Source organism: Lissotriton helveticus, chromosome 2_1 (assembly GCF_964261635.1).
Source record: "Lissotriton helveticus chromosome 2_1, aLisHel1.1, whole genome shotgun sequence".
Lineage (NCBI taxonomy): Eukaryota > Metazoa > Chordata > Amphibia > Caudata > Salamandridae > Lissotriton > Lissotriton helveticus.
In genome coordinates, this window is record NC_136059.1 from 1,139,132,813 (window position 1) to 1,139,148,813 (window position 16,001).

Sequence of the window (16,001 nt, forward strand, 5' to 3'; positions counted from 1 at the left end):
TGTGGTGGTTCACACAACTATGTTGGCACAAATTGTGTGGGATGTGAAAACCAAACACAAGCAGGTAAGTGGAAAGTGTGTGGTATTAAGAGGCCACAAACAGGTGCATATTCCCAAAGCCTGTGGGATGTGGAGGCCACACAAATGCAGATAAGCCCAAGAGTGGAGGGTGTGGGGATCTCACAAAGACTAGTGAGCATAAAGTGTGTGTTATCTGGAGGCCACACACTCATAGGTATGTGCAAAGTGTGTGGGATATGGAGACCACACATGGAGGCACAAAGTGTGTGGGATACTTCAGACTCAAATAGACAGGTAAGCCCAAGAACGTGAAAAGCTGAAGCCACCCGCAGATAGCTAAACACAAATCCGTGTGATGTAGAGACCAAACAATGACAGGTAACCCCGAGTGTTTGGAATATGAACGCCACACAGAGACAGGTGTGCATGAATTGCGGGACTGTGGAGGACACACAAAGACAGGTACGTTTAAAGTGTGTTTAATGTGAAAGATAAGTCCATAGACTTTGGCAACTATCATATTTTGAACAGGCACAGATAACATTTCAGTAGAAAATCATACAATCTGCAGTTCTTTTGGTAGAATGTCCACTTATATTTCGTCTTGAATGGCTTTCGGTGCTCTGGGAATATGCTGTGGTTCTTAGAATTATTTGTGGCCTTGTGTTGCTCATTATGAACTTTAATAACTTGTGCCATTAACTTCTCGAGAGCTCGTTGTTATTCACATGCCGGTATAATTAAATAGCAGTATTTGACAAGCTGCATGCGTTCTGAAACAAATCCTGTGTGTAAACTAAAGATAAGCATTAAACACAGGAAACCACTTTTATGAAAGGTCTTATTTCATATATATGTTTTTTACGGGGTTTCTTAAACACTTTTAATGTACTTGCCCATATGGCTATCCTTCACAAGTAGCTGAACCATAAGAGCATATTTTAGATATTTTCTGTGTGTATCATGTGCGGTAACATGTGGTACCACATCTGCTACCTGCAACAGTTGTAGAGTTTTACTATGGAACCGTGGATAACATAAAATATTTATTGACAAAATGGCTGTACAGAAAATGACCCCTGAATCTCACACAACCTGAAGCTAGTCTTAAAGCTGTAGTACTATTAGAATTTTTTTTATTGCTGTATAGCTGGCTTTGTTCCTCCACTTCAGCCGATATCTTTGCCAATTTATTCTGGCTTGACAGCGCAGTTGTATTTAGATTTATTGTAACCAAATTCTTTTAATAAAGAGTGGACTCTGGCTAACTTCATTCTATTGACTCAGAGAAAACAGAAGCCCTCATCCTGGGCTCCATTTCCTCCTCATGGGAAGACTCTTAGTGGCCCCCGCGCTCTCGGAAATCCCCCCACCCTGACAGACAATGCACGAAACCTCGGAATCAAACTAGACTCATTGCCCACAATGAACCGCCAGATCAAAGCTGTATCTCCGACCTGCTTCAACACCCTCCCCTTTCTTCTAAAGATGTTTAGATGGATCCCATATGAATCCAGAAAAACTGTCACGCACACCCTCATCAGTAGTAGACTGGACTACGACAATGCTCTCTATGCCGGAATCAACAAGAAACTCCTTCACAAACTCCAGACCATCCAGAACGCCACCGCCAGACTGATCTTCAACATCCCCCACCGCAGCCATGTCACCCAACACCTCCGCGATCTCCACTGGCTTCCAGTCAAAAGAATAACCTTCAAACCCCTACCCACACATACAAGGCCCTTCACAACACTGGACCAACATATCTGAACACCAGACTCTCCGTCCATGCACCCAAAAGACACTTTAGATCAGCAGACCTCTCTCTGGCCACCGTCCCACGCATCTACAAGACCAGAACATGAGGCCAATTCTTCCCCTACCTAGCAACCAATGCCTGGAACGACCTCCCCCAGCTCCAGTTCAGGAAGGACCTCAAGACCTGGCTCTTTGGATGACGCCCTACTTCCCTCAGTGCCTTGAGACCCTCACAAGTGAGTAGTTGCACTTTACCAACCCCTGATTGATTAATGCATCATTTTGTTTCGTAGACAGTGCTTCCATTGGAATGCATAAGGTGCTATTTTACATTGGAAGAGTACTCTAAATCATCACACTATCAATTCTAAATCTACTATATGCAGAAGCGTAACAAAAAAAGATGATGGTGCCCCCTGCAGAACGTGACGGGGAGGAGAGCATCTGAGTTTCTAATATCTTACAGATATTCATTCACCGTCTACTGACTGTGGCCCCTCTTGGAAGGTTGGGCCCCCGCCCCTGCGCTGCAGGGAGGCTGCAGTGCCCTGTGTTGCGCCCCTGAGAATATGCATTCCAGACCCAAAGCAATCCTTTTTTGCTACTAGCAGTTACAATCTCCTAAACAGATGGTACATACCACCCAATAAGTCTACTAAATGTAGACCATAATCTGTTTATGAAGATTTGGGCGAATAGGATTTCGGGCTGTGCGCAACAGGTAACACATGCGGCCCAAACAGAGTTCTTGCCTGGTAGATCGATGTCCGCAAATACATTATTTTTGATCCAAGCTATTGACTATTTTTCAGTTAGAAATGATAGGGCAGCTATTTTAATGGTGGATGCAGAAAAGGCATTCAATCTGGTGGTTTGGCAGGCTCTTTTTTCATCTTAGGGAAGTTTGGCTTACCGCTTCGCCTGACTGAGATGTTAGAAGGAATTTATAAGGGGGCAATAAAAAAAAATCATAAACTCAGATCTAGTAGGAGAAGTGGTGATAAGGTGGCGTACTAGGCAGGCTGCCCCCTTTCCCCCCTTCTATTTTATCTTTTTATAGAGCCACTGGCGATAAAGATTCACTCCAATACAACAATTTGGGCTACCCTAATAGGAATCGCAAAAATTAAGCTGTTTGCCGATGATTTGATATTGTACTTGAACCCAGACAAGGCGAACATCCAGTTGGCCCGTGGAGAAATCCAGACATTTACAGAGTTGGGGGGTTACAAGGTCAATCAGTCAAACACTGAGCTTCTCTCATTCAAATCATCAGGAGCCGATCTCCCTGAAGGGTGGAAAATTCTGCCTTTAAGACCTATTAGATATTTTTGCCTATACATTACAGACGACTTCTCTCAACTTTTTCACTTCAATTATGAAAAAACTCTTAATAAAATAAAAAATCTTTTAGCTGGATGGCCGCTTTTACCATTGACGGTAATAGGCGGAGTCTCCATAGTAAAGATGTCGATCCTTACCTTACTGATATTTCTGCTTTTAAATCTCCCTTTAAAAATACCAATCTCGGGGGCGTGGCCAGCAGCCGGTGATGGCGGCAGCTTAGGAAGAGAGCTCCACGGCTGAAGCGGCCTCCTACGACATCCGATCATTGATCCGCTACATATATGTCCCATGCGGGAAGGTACTGATGCCCAGGACCGGGCGGCATAGGTACGGACAAGCGGGGAGAAAATCCGAGGTCGGGGAGTCCAGTTGTAGATGACCCCGAGTGGGCCCCTGTGGAGATTCTGAGCCGGGGACTGGCCTGGGCTGGTGAGCCGACAGGAAGTGTGCCGTCCTGGGCAGAGTGCCGCCGGAAGCGCCCGCCCGCAACGACCACGGAGGGGGAGGCCCCCCCTGCGTCCTGCAGCCACAACCGGACCTTGTGAGCCCCGTGCGGGACCCCGGGCGCCCCCTCGCTGAGTGGAGGGGTCCTGCCCGGACGACCTGAGGGGACGAGTGAAAGCGCTCGGCTCTGCTGAATCCGGAGCGGAGCCGCCATCTTGCGGACCCGGCGGGGGTCCCGTACCAGCCGAGGCGGATCGGGCACCGCCGGTGAAACACAGGTGCTGTCATCAGGCAGTAGAGCACCACCCAGTACGACGAGGCATCGCTCCCGGACCCCCCTCCGCTGGGTGGGGGCGCGCTGCGAGTAAAGAAGGCGCGAATGTACGCGGGAGCTTATTGTGCAACACAAACCCGCCTAAGTGGATCCTTCTCCCAGGACACGGGCCGACGTGCCCAGTAGCGCCAGAGACCCTGCAGCGGATACAAGGGTGTGGGGCGGAAGACTCTAGGAACACACCGCGGGACGGCCCGCACGACGCGGGTGGGGCGCAACGATAACATCCCTATAGCCAGAGATTCGTCGACACCCCACGGCTGGGACTAGTCATCCGTGGAAACACTCACCCCCCTGGCCTCACGTGTGGCTGCAAAAGAGACCCACACGCCGCCACTGTAATTGACCGGAGGCGAGTCTGAGGGACCACGCCAGACCACCGAGGGCCACGACTGCGGGTGGACTGTGACCCCGTGTACATCGGAGAGACTTGAGAGGCGAAGGACTGCCCTGAAGAAGTGCAGAACTCCGGGTGGAACCGACCGGGGGTCTGAGTGCTCGGTTCCCCGTCCAAGATGGCCGGCAAGGGGCCGAAAAACACCGCGGCGCAGTCCCGCCTTGACCGATTCGCATATGAGAAACCCGCTGCCTCCCCGCCGGGCGCAGGGTCACAGACGGGCAAGACAGTGGAAGCGACGGGGGGCAAGAAGGCGACCCTGGATGATGTCATGCGGGCCCTCACACAGGTGCAGGCCACGGTGGGGTCGATCTCAGCCGAAATTACACTGATTCGGGCAGATTTCCACAAGATGACGGAGAAAGTGAATACGATGGAACTTGTGACCAAGGCCTTGGTGGAAGATGTGTCGGAACTGCAGATTAGTATGGAACGTGTCACGAAAGAAAATAAGGAACTGCGTGACAAGCTCGATGACCAAGAAGGGCGCTCGAGACGGAACAACATCCGTATAATAGGTGTGCCGGAATCGGAAGACACGAGGACGATGGACTTGTATGTGGAGAATCTAATCAAACAGCACCTGCAGCCTAAGGGACTCTCTAATTTTTTCACAGTGGAGAGGGCACACAGAGTCCCGGGAGGGCGCCGGCAAACGGGAGCGCACCCCAGGCCGATCATAGCACGGCTCTTTAATTTCAGGGATCGAGATGTCATTCTACAGGCGGCAAGGACCTCACCCCCTATTAGGATTCAAAACTCCACGCTAGCCTTTTTTCCGGACTACACGGCGGAGGTCGCACGGAGGAGGAGAACTTTCTTCGAGGTAAAGAAAGAACTAAGAGCCAGGGAGATCCCTTATTCAATGCTTTTTCCGGCCAAACTCCGGATTGTGGCCGACAATAAGACTTTGTTTTTCGACAACCCGGAGGCGGCACAGGACTGGCTGGAGGGTTGGCGGACGACAAGCCGCCCTCGTCGCTCCAACAGACAGACCAAAAACCGCAATGGTGGATCCCAGCAGGATCTACAATCAACCGGCGAGGAAGCGGAGCCACTCTCGCCTCTGCCCGATATTCGAGAAGGGGGCGATGATGGAGAACAGTGATCCCCAGATAATGTTAAATTGAACTGAATGTAACGCTGTCCGACGATGCCGCCTTGGACACTGGACTGAGGGCCTCCGCGGCCAAAGGAGGGGGCCGCCGACTCCGGAGAGTCCTTCACCCCAGCGTGCAAGTACTATGTTTTGGGTTGGGATCAGGCCCTCTGCTGAGTTGGGGGGGCGGGCAGTTTTAAGTCCGTTGAGCAGGGGGGCAGGGAGGGGGGGAGTTGGGGGTAAGGCAGGTTTTGGGTTTTTAGTAAGTTTTCAGGGTCTAGACAGGAGCCTTAGGACACAAGCGCGTAGAGTAGCGGAACCATGGCATAGTACTCATGCTCACTTCATAGGAGGCTTGGTGCCACACGATCCCGGCCGCACAATCCACTCTTTCAAGCATGGTGGGAGGGGACGATAGTATAGGGCAAGCGACCCCGTTGCACCTCATGTCCTGGAATGTGAGGGGTCTGGGAGACAAAATAAAAAGAGGGCTAGTGTTACAAGGCATAAAGAGACTGAACCCCGCTCTGGTCCTACTGCAGGAAACGCATCTAACAGGCGCAGCGACACGGGCCCTAGATAGGAAGGGGTACAGTATGATTGTTCACTCTGAATTTACGAAGGGATCCCGTGGCACGGGGATACTAATGCACCGATCATCTAGATTCATAACCCAATCCACTAGAATCGACACACAGGGGCGCTTCGCGGCGACACATGGGCAGTGGGAGGGAAGACCACTTAAGGTAGTCTCGGTGTATATTCCGCCGGCACTGCACGCCACTGCCCTCCCAGAGCTGGGGAAATTCTTACTAGACCTACCGGAAGGGGATCTCATTATAGGGGGCGATTTCAATGCAGTGGCACATAATTCTATGGATCGCTTCCCTGTGCGCACACAAACACCGGGGCCCTCCCGACTGCATGACTTCATGGAAGCACAGGGGTTGGTAGACATATGGAGGCGGTCCCACCCGGACGACCGACAATACACATATTATTCGGCGGTCCATGACAGCCTATCGAGAATTGACTACCTCCTCACACTGGGGGGGGGCCTCCTCACTGTTGCCGAAGCTCAAATCCGTCCACGCGGGGTCTCAGATCATTCCCCGCTGACACTGACTCTCTCCAATCATGCACAGACACGCAAACGCATCTACCCTATCTACCCAGGATACCTTAGAGAACCGACGGTAGCCAAGGCACTAAAAAGGGGCACGAGGTCCTATTTCACCGAAAATATAGGGTCAGTGGATTCCCCTACAACCTTGTGGGAAGCCTACAAGACGGTTCTGCGCGGGCAGGCCATCTCCGCTATAGCCCACCATAAGCACACGCTGCGTCAGGAGCTGTTAGATTTAGAGGGACAACTCGAAAGGGCCACACGAGACCACGAGAGGGACCCGACCGGGGAAACGCAACACGCGCTCCGGCTGTGTCAGCAGCGTCATACGGCACATGTGCGCCGCAGGGTGTTGGATACTATGGCAACGACAACACACAGGGTATACGACGTCGGCGACAAGGCGGGTAAACTGTTGGCCTGGCTAGAAAAAAAACGGGGAGGGCAGAGGGCCATATTGCAATTGAAAGACCCAGAGGGCGTGGTGCAGACCAGGCCGTCTCGAATAGTGGAAATGCTGGCGGACCATTTCCATTTAGTATATTCCCCTGAATTCGAGGTCTCCCGGGAGATGGCTGAGGGGTCTCTCGCTGGAGTGCCTACCCGTACTCTACCGCAGAATGACCGGGACGAGCTGGACTCGGACCTGACAGCCGAGGAGATACGGGTAGCTATCGCGGCGTTACACCCGGGGAAGGCGCTTGGCCCTAACGGTGTGCCGATTGAATGGTACAAGACCATGGCGGAGACGCTGTCGACGCCTTTACTCCACATGTACAAGGAATGCCGGGAGCGGGGGCGGCTGCCGCCCGACCAGCGCACGGCCACTATAATCGCAATACCAAAGCCCGGAAAACCCCCTGATGAATGCGGATCGTACCGCCCAATCTCCCTCCTTAACGCCGAAAATAAAATGTTGGCGAAACTATTGGCCACTAGACTGCTGCCTCATCTGGCGCACCTAATTCATCCGGACCAGTCGGGCTTTATGCCACACCGGAGCACGGCGTTGAACCTTCGACGGCTGCACGGCGTGCTGGCACGCGCTCCACTACTGGAGGAACAGGCGGCGGTGCTATCGTTGGATGCCAAAATGGCGTTCGACATGGTAGAATGGCGATATCTCTTCGCGGTTCTGGAACATTTGGGTATTGGTGCGAAATTCATATCATGGGTCAGGCTACTGTACACCGACCCCGTAGCACGGGTGACGGCCAATGGTCACATCTCGAGGGAGTTCCCGCTGGCGAGAGGCACGAGGCAAGGATGCCCGCTCTCACCGCTGCTATTCGCCTTAGTGTTGGAACCCTTGGCGACAGTTATCAGAACCACACGGCTGCTGAAGGGCATCCAATGGGGAGGCGACTGGGAGGATAGAGTTTCCCTGTACGCCGACGACATGTTAATCTACCTCACGGACCTCGCAAATGGTATACCGGTCCTGTTGGCCCTATGTGAGAAACATGGCACGGCGTCGGGGTATAAAATTAACTGGTCAAAATCGGTACTTTACTTGATAAGTGGCACTCCACCGCCCCTGAACGCGGACTGCCCGTTGCTGGTAGAATCCTTCTCCTTTAAATACCTAGGGATCCGAATCACGCGAGAACAGGCGACCTTTCGGGACCTGAACCTTAAGCCACTGCTAGACAGGTTAAAGGCAGACGTGCGCCATTGGAAGACCCTCCCTTTAACTCTGCTAGGTAGGGCGGCGCTCTTCAAAATGATGGCACTGCCGCGCTTCTTGTATGTCCTGGAAAACACGCCAGCGATGGTTCCACCATCGTTTTTCCGCCAGGTATCTGCACAGTTGTCAGGCCTACTGTGGGGAGATAAGCCGGCCAGGGTCGCACAATTGAAACTGGTTAGAGACTGGTATAGCGGGGGGATAGCGCTCCCAAACCTTGAACTGTATTACTGGGCAGCCCACCTTAAGGTGATCAACCAATGGATCCACGTTGCACAGGATGACCCGGCATTCCTGGCTGATAGGAGTCAACTAGGCTTAAACACCCTGCTGGCCCCGCTTTATAATAAGGGACTGTTGACAAAATTGAGAGGCCCAACCAAACACACGGTGTCTATATGGCATAAAGCTCAAAGATGACTAGCCTGGGAGGGGGTGATTACCAAGCTCACACCACTATGGGATGCCAAGGTCCTAGGTACTCTGCGGCGCAGTAAGGGGTTTGACCAGTGGGACGACATCGGGATCTCTACAGTAGGAGATTTGTGGACAAGGGATGGTGTGATCTCATTCGCGGCCCTGAGGGAGCAGTACGACATGGGAATAAATGAAACTTACAGATATGTACAAATTAGGCACGCACTCCTATCTGTGCTAGAGCCAGGTACGACGGTCCCGGAATCGGCCCCGTTAGAGGACAGATTGCTCACGGACTACATGGAGGCAAGTGCTACCTCACTCACCTACCGTAAACTGTTAAACAACCTCCCGGATCCGCTGGTGAAACTGAAGGAACACTGGGAGGACGAGCTTGGGGAAATGGACGAGGCAAACTGGAATGCAGCATTGGCATCGCCCAGGGAGGCGGGTATATCCGCACGCTTTAGATTGGTGCAATTTAAAGTACTACATAGGGTCTACTACACCCGCACAACACTGCACAGGATTCACAGGGCAGATCACCCATATTGTCTAAGAAACTGTGGGGAGGAGGGTACGCTGTTCCATACGTTGTGGGCCTGCCCCAGTATACAAGACTATTGGAGGCGTGTAGCACGCACGGTAGGCCAGACTCTGCACACGTCATTTACACCTGACCCCAGGGTTTGCCTACTGAATGTGTGGGACCAGACCGACCTGACACTGCATGGGAGGAGATGGGTAATCATTGGTATGATGTTGGCAAAACGGGACATAGCAATGAACTGGGGGGCGCACAACACCCCGACCCTGGCTCAATGGTGCAGAAACATGGATATGTTAATGATGACGGAAAGAGCGGTATACCAACAGAGGCTCAACCCACGTAAGTGGAATAAGACATGGTCACCATGGAACGTGTATAGGGGGGAGATCTGTGAACCACTGCCTGAGGATGACGATATTGATAGCGCGGGGGAGGATGAGGAGACAGACTGAGCGGGAGGAGTGGTGGGAGGGGGAGAGGCGTTAGGTACAACGGGATGCACGAGCCTTACGAATTGACATGATGATAAGTTTGTGATTGCTATGAACCATGTATAATGCCTTGTGCTGCTTCTACTCACGCAAATGGTACAATTTAATTCTGCCAACGGAAACGTGTCATGACCCTTTGTTTATAAGTTATAACATAGTAAACAGATAAAATTGAAAAGTTGCTTGAATGGTTTGATGCAGCTGAATGTTGAAGCCGCACTGACCAATGTTTAACAGTGACTGATTAATCTGTGACAGCAACAATAAAAACAATAAAAAAAAAAAAAATACCAATCTCATATTTTAACAAAATAGATAAAGTGATCCGTGAGTTTGTATGGGTAACAAAAAAACCTTGGGTTAAGTTACCTATTTTACAATTGGACGTAGAGCAGGGGGGGCTTGCACTACCTCATTTATCTACGTATTATCAAGCTGTGTTATTTAGTCTAATAACGCAGCTAGTGTCCCCTTCCTCGAATTTCGACAATTTCTTATTTAGTCACATGTTAACAGAAAGTACAATTAAGCTACCAGCATTCCTGTGCACCTCAAAACTACCTAAAAATACAAGATATAAGGGTGTGAATATATTTCTAAATTGAATGCAGCGGTTCGAAACATTTTACAATGTTCCAACATGTCATGCATATACCTCTCTCCAAGACTGTGAACTATGGGGACTTCACCTTTTGGGTAAGGGAAGCAATCATATCAACGCCGTCTCCTCATCGTGCTTCAACACCCTGCGTTTGCTTCGCAAGATCTTCCGCTGGATCCCGACCGAGACCAGGAAGACTGTCACCCAGGCACTCGTCACCAGCCGACTGGACTACGGAAACGCCCTCTTCGCCGGAACCACAGCCAAGCTACAGAAAAGACTCCAGCGCATCCAGAACGCCTCCGCCCGACTCATCCTGGATGTCCCCCGACGCAGCCACATCTCCAGCCACCTGAGGAACCTGCGCTGGCTCCCCGTCGACAAGAGGATCACGTTCCGGCTCCTCACCCACGCACACAAGTCTCTCCACGACCTGGGCCCCAAGTACCTCAACGACCGCCTGACCTTCTACACGCCCACCCGCCAGCTACGGTCCACCAGCCTCGCCCTCGCAGCCGTACCACGCATCCGAAGAGCCACCGCCGGAGGAAGATCCTTCTCTTACCTGGCTGCCAAGACTTGGAACTCCCTACCCATCCACCTTCGGCTGACCCAGGACCATCTCGCCTTCAGGAAACAACTCAAGACCTGGCTGTTCTAGCAGTGGCATACCACTCCCCCAAGCGCCTTGAGACCCTCCCGGGTGAGTAGTGCGCTATACAAATGGCATGATTGATTGATATAATATGTTAGGCTTTTGTAAGCTAGGTGACTTCTACAAAGTCACTAATTTGATAACATGGGAAGCTTTTGTAGCACAATTCGGACTCCAGAGCTGTGATCTTTGGTTAAGCTTCAGGCAGATAACAAGCTTTCTCTCGAATAATTATAAAATAGTTAACGAGAGGGTAAGAACAATTTTAAAAGCAGCCTTCGAGACGGACCTAACTGATATTGGCAATTGGTACCGGTTACTGTGACAGGATATAAATAAGAGTCTTGTTGAAACAATGCTTCCTAAAATTGCACAGGACTCTAATTGCTGCTTTAATATTAAGGAAAGGCAACAAGTGTGCGAGCTCAGGCATAGGGCACCGAGGACGGCGAACTTTAAGAGGATGTCCTTTCTCTCAAGGTGGATGGTGTACTATACTCCCCTCAGACTACATAAATGGTTCTTTTCAATCCCAAACACATGCTTTAGATGTAATCTGGCGGAGGCAGGTGACTGGACACATATATTCTTCATATGCCCTAGATTACAACATTTCAGGCAGGAGGTGTTCAGGTTTATCAGTGTCTGTATGTCTATGCTAATCCTATCATCATCATCGCCTGCCTTATTTGGCTTTTGTTATGCAATCAGTCAGCTACCAAAATATATGCAATATTTTGTTTTTACAGCCTTAGCGGTAGCCAGATCATTAGTATTGCAGATTTGGCAATCCCAAAAGGTACCTACAGTGGAACAGTGGCTTCTTAAGCTGGATAGGGCTCACCAATTTGAAGAGGCCTACATGAAAAGGGTATGGGCGCTTAGTAGATTTAGGCAGACTTGGGAGGGCTATGCTTTGACCATACATACAGATGATATAATTTTTTTTTATATATCTTTATTAACATTTAAAACATTTATGACAAGGCATTTGTACATTCTCGGAGTTATACACTATATGGTGCCATATCATCTTTAGACACAAGTAGTACTGGACTGATTACATTTCTCAGCTATATAGTAGCTCCAGAACAAGCAGCTTAGCCCCAATGACCTGAGGGCCATGATATCAATCCTTACGTCTATTACACTTGATTGCCTGGTCCTATTCTTTATAACATCCAAAAACATTTCTTTATCCAATAACCGGAACTCCCACCCTCCCCACCCACAACTATACCCCTCCCCACCCCTCCTGTATGGTATGCTTCTCAATAATATAAAATCTGGGTGTCTGCTAGTTATGCATTTCACAGTGCCATCCAACACAGCTGCTATGAATGTTCTCTTCTGACTGTCAGGTATCTCTTGACTCACCACCCAACCGTACAGTTTCCGTAGCCTCCACCCGTGGTTCCTCATCCCATCCCTCACTGATAAGATCTTCTATCATCGCCCTCCATGCCCTCAAATCATCATCCAGCTTTTTGGCATGTCTGACCTGTCTCATCCGAATCACCTCCGCCCATTCCTTCACATCCCGCACCCATTGCACCTTTTGAGGTCGTTTGCGACTTAGCTAAGAAATAGCCATCCGGCCTTTGCCAACACTAGTCCCATCAGGAAAAATTTCCTGCTAAGATTCTTATTTTTGGGTCGGGGTAATAAACCCAGTAGAACCCACAGTATCTCCCGTGGTAATATCGCTTCTCGCAATGTGGCCAAGACAACGTCCCAGTATAATTGGAGCACTGGGCAGGACCAAACCATATGGATGAATACAGCCTCTGCTTCTCTACATCTGGGGCATTGCCCTGAACGTTCTGGGTAAATCCTGTGTAGAATTTTTGGGGTGAGGTATGACTGGTGTACATAATTAAATTGGATCAGCTTGAACCGCGCATTCAAGATCACCTGCTTAACCCCATCATGTATTTTAGTCCAGTCTGTCTCATTTATGGATTCCCCTGTCAGTGCCTCCCATCTGTCCAGAATCGGCAGCGCCTGGACCGCCCTGTGGTCCCAGAAAGCTCAATATAGATGGGATATTAGTCTGCGCCCCTGGTCATCGTTATCAAGGTCTGTAACACCCTGGACACGGGGGACTCTTCGGAAAACATAGGCCAGACCTCTCTAGCTACCTGGGCTAATTTCACATATTGAAGGAACTGTCCCAGGCCTAACTCAAAGGCCTCCACCGCCTGTTCGGGTGAGATGTACTGCCCATTAATATATAAATCACACATGGCAAGGCATCTCCCCTGCCACCATCTATGCAGAGACATAGACGTGGAGATCTGGAAAAAGGGGAGAAATGCCCATCGGGTGCATCCAGGGCATATGGTGCCCTTTTTTAGTACTTTCCAGACGACAAGCTCCCAGAACCCCGCCACATGCTGTATGATATATGGGCTCGTTGACGGTATCTGTGCTCCCATCAATAGTAGTTCAGGGAGTGTTCTATTCACATAGGTCCCCGCCAGCAGGGCCTTCTCCTAGTTCCTCATGTGTCTAGCCAATGTATCGCATGCTGCCAAAGAGAATCTGCATAATAAAATTCCAGACATGGGACCTCCAGTCCTCCATTCTGCAAGGTTCTTTGGAGAGTGACCAGGCTTACCCACTTGGCCCCCACAGCAAGTCAATCAGAAGTCTATGCAATGTAATAAAAAAGTGTTGGGGATCTTACAAAGGGAGTGTTGCATCATGCACAGTCATCTGGGCAGGACAACCATTTTATACAAGGCTATTCACCCCATAAGGGACAGAGGTAGATTGCACCAAAAGCGCACCGAACCTCGTAATCCCTCGATTACTGTCCTGATGTAAAGCGCCAAGTATTGTTCTCCCGTTTCCAACAATCTAACTCCTAGATATTTAGGCGTGGTTCTTACCCATGAAAGTCCCACCTTCTGCAGTCCTCCGGTAGGTAGCAAGGCCATTCACCCAGTGGAATTAATTTTGACTTCCCACCATTAATCCGTAATCCTGATAATTGCCCTTACCATTCATGCAGGGGCACCAGTATCACCTCGGCAGGATTTCAGAGGTACACTAAGGTGTTGTCTGCATACATATACACCAAATGATTATTCTCTTCTAGCTGGATCCCAAAGGCCTCCATCTCTTCTCGTAGGCTCACCGCTAAGGGCTCTATTGCAATGGCAAAGAGTAATGGCGACAATGGACACCCTTGTCTAGTGCCCCAGTGTAGTCTAAAAGCCCGCAACACTAGCCTCCCCATTCTGACCCTCGCCCTGGGTTCCAAGTACAAGTGCTGCACCCAGTTCAGAAAGCAGGGGCCCACACCCAACACACGCAGGACCGGCCAAAGACACATCCATCCAACTGAATCGAACGCCTCTTCAATATCTAGAAGCGCCAGAGCACACCCTTCCCATTGCCCTAGGGGGAGTGCCATACGTGGGCCAGCCTTTGCAAATTGTGGGCCCTACTGCGTCTGGGAATGAAGCCCGCCTGATCAGGATGAATTAAGTGATGCATATGTGGTTGCAGTTGGCCGCCATGATCCCGCTCAGAACTTTTATATCAATATTTAACAGAGAAATAGGCCTGTATGACCCCGGCAGTTGAGCATCCTTATCTGTGTTGGGGATCATAACCACAAGTGCTTCATTCATTGAATGAGGGAGGGTATGGTTCTGGAACACCTCATTATCCACCTCCAACAGGAGGTCCGCTAACAGGGGTGCAAACCTCTTATATAACTCGGCCAGTAAGCCATCGCTTCCCGGGCTCTTCGCGGATTTCGGAGACTTTATACCTTCTAATATTTCCTCCCTCGAGGTCGAGGAAAATTTAGGGGCATATTACCAAGCAATAGCGATAATTATCGCTATTGCTTGGTTAGAGAGAACATTTTACCGCTAAGCTGCGGCGATTTTTACTGCAGATAAACCTTGGTATTGCGATAAAAAACGTCCGCAATGCATGAATATCGCTGAAAAGTCAGCGATATTCATGCATTATCGAGCTAATGCTCTTAGCCATGTTATCCACCTCCCATTGGATAACATGACTAAGAACTGGTCAGGGGCAGGTGTTAGCTTTTGGAGATATTCGCGCTTAGCGCGAATATCTCCAAAAGTTGGTAATAGGGGATAGCGATGTTAGCGACTGTTTCCAGTCGCTAACATCTTGGCACGCCCACTTTGCATGTCATTAGTGATAAATATCACTGACATGCAAAGTGGGGCCCAAGATGGTCGCTATCTCCTACTAGCTGTCGCTAACTGGTGTTAGCGACAGCTAGCTAATAGGGAGATAATTTTATCTCTGCTTTTCTTGGCTTTTAAAGCCAAAAAAGCGGAGATAAACACCCTTGATAATATGCCCCTTAGTGACCTCAGTATCTAGGCGAGTTAGGTTCAGCATGGTAAGGACTTCTGCTATGTGTTCCAAATCAGGCGCAGGGTGCCCCGCATATACCCCTGCCAGGTGATCAGCTAGGGTATTCAAGATCTTCTGCTGACTGTATACTGAGCTTCCATCGACAGATCTCATCTGCACAATGGGGAACACTGGTTTATCGTATCTAATCAATTTAGCAAGCAACTGCCCAGACCGATCACTCTCCACATGGAGGCGCTGTCTATATCCAGTGTAATTGAACTTCTCAAATTGGTAGTGCACCGCCAACAGCTCCTCTTGTTTCTCCCTCCACCCATTTAGTCGGTCCTGGTTTGCAGGCAGTGTCGCCTCCACCTCAGCCAAGTTCCTTTCTAGGACTTTGATGTCACTCTCAAGTTGTTGACGAACCCCATAAGTCATACTATGACAGAAACCACTCTCAACACCTCTCATTCCACACCCCTTGAAGATGCAGAGCCCCATTTTTTTGCCAAATAATTCACTATCTCTTCCTCCAGCTTCCCAGCAAAAGGCGGGTCAGTGAGCGCTTCGGTCGCCAGCCGCTAGGTGGAGATTGCCACTCTAGGTCTACTGGTACTTAAAACTAAAAGCAGAGGGGAATGGTCCCAAATGTATCTTGGTAGGTACACTATCTCCTCGACCTTAGACATCAAGGCCCATGACAGGAAGAATTGGTCCA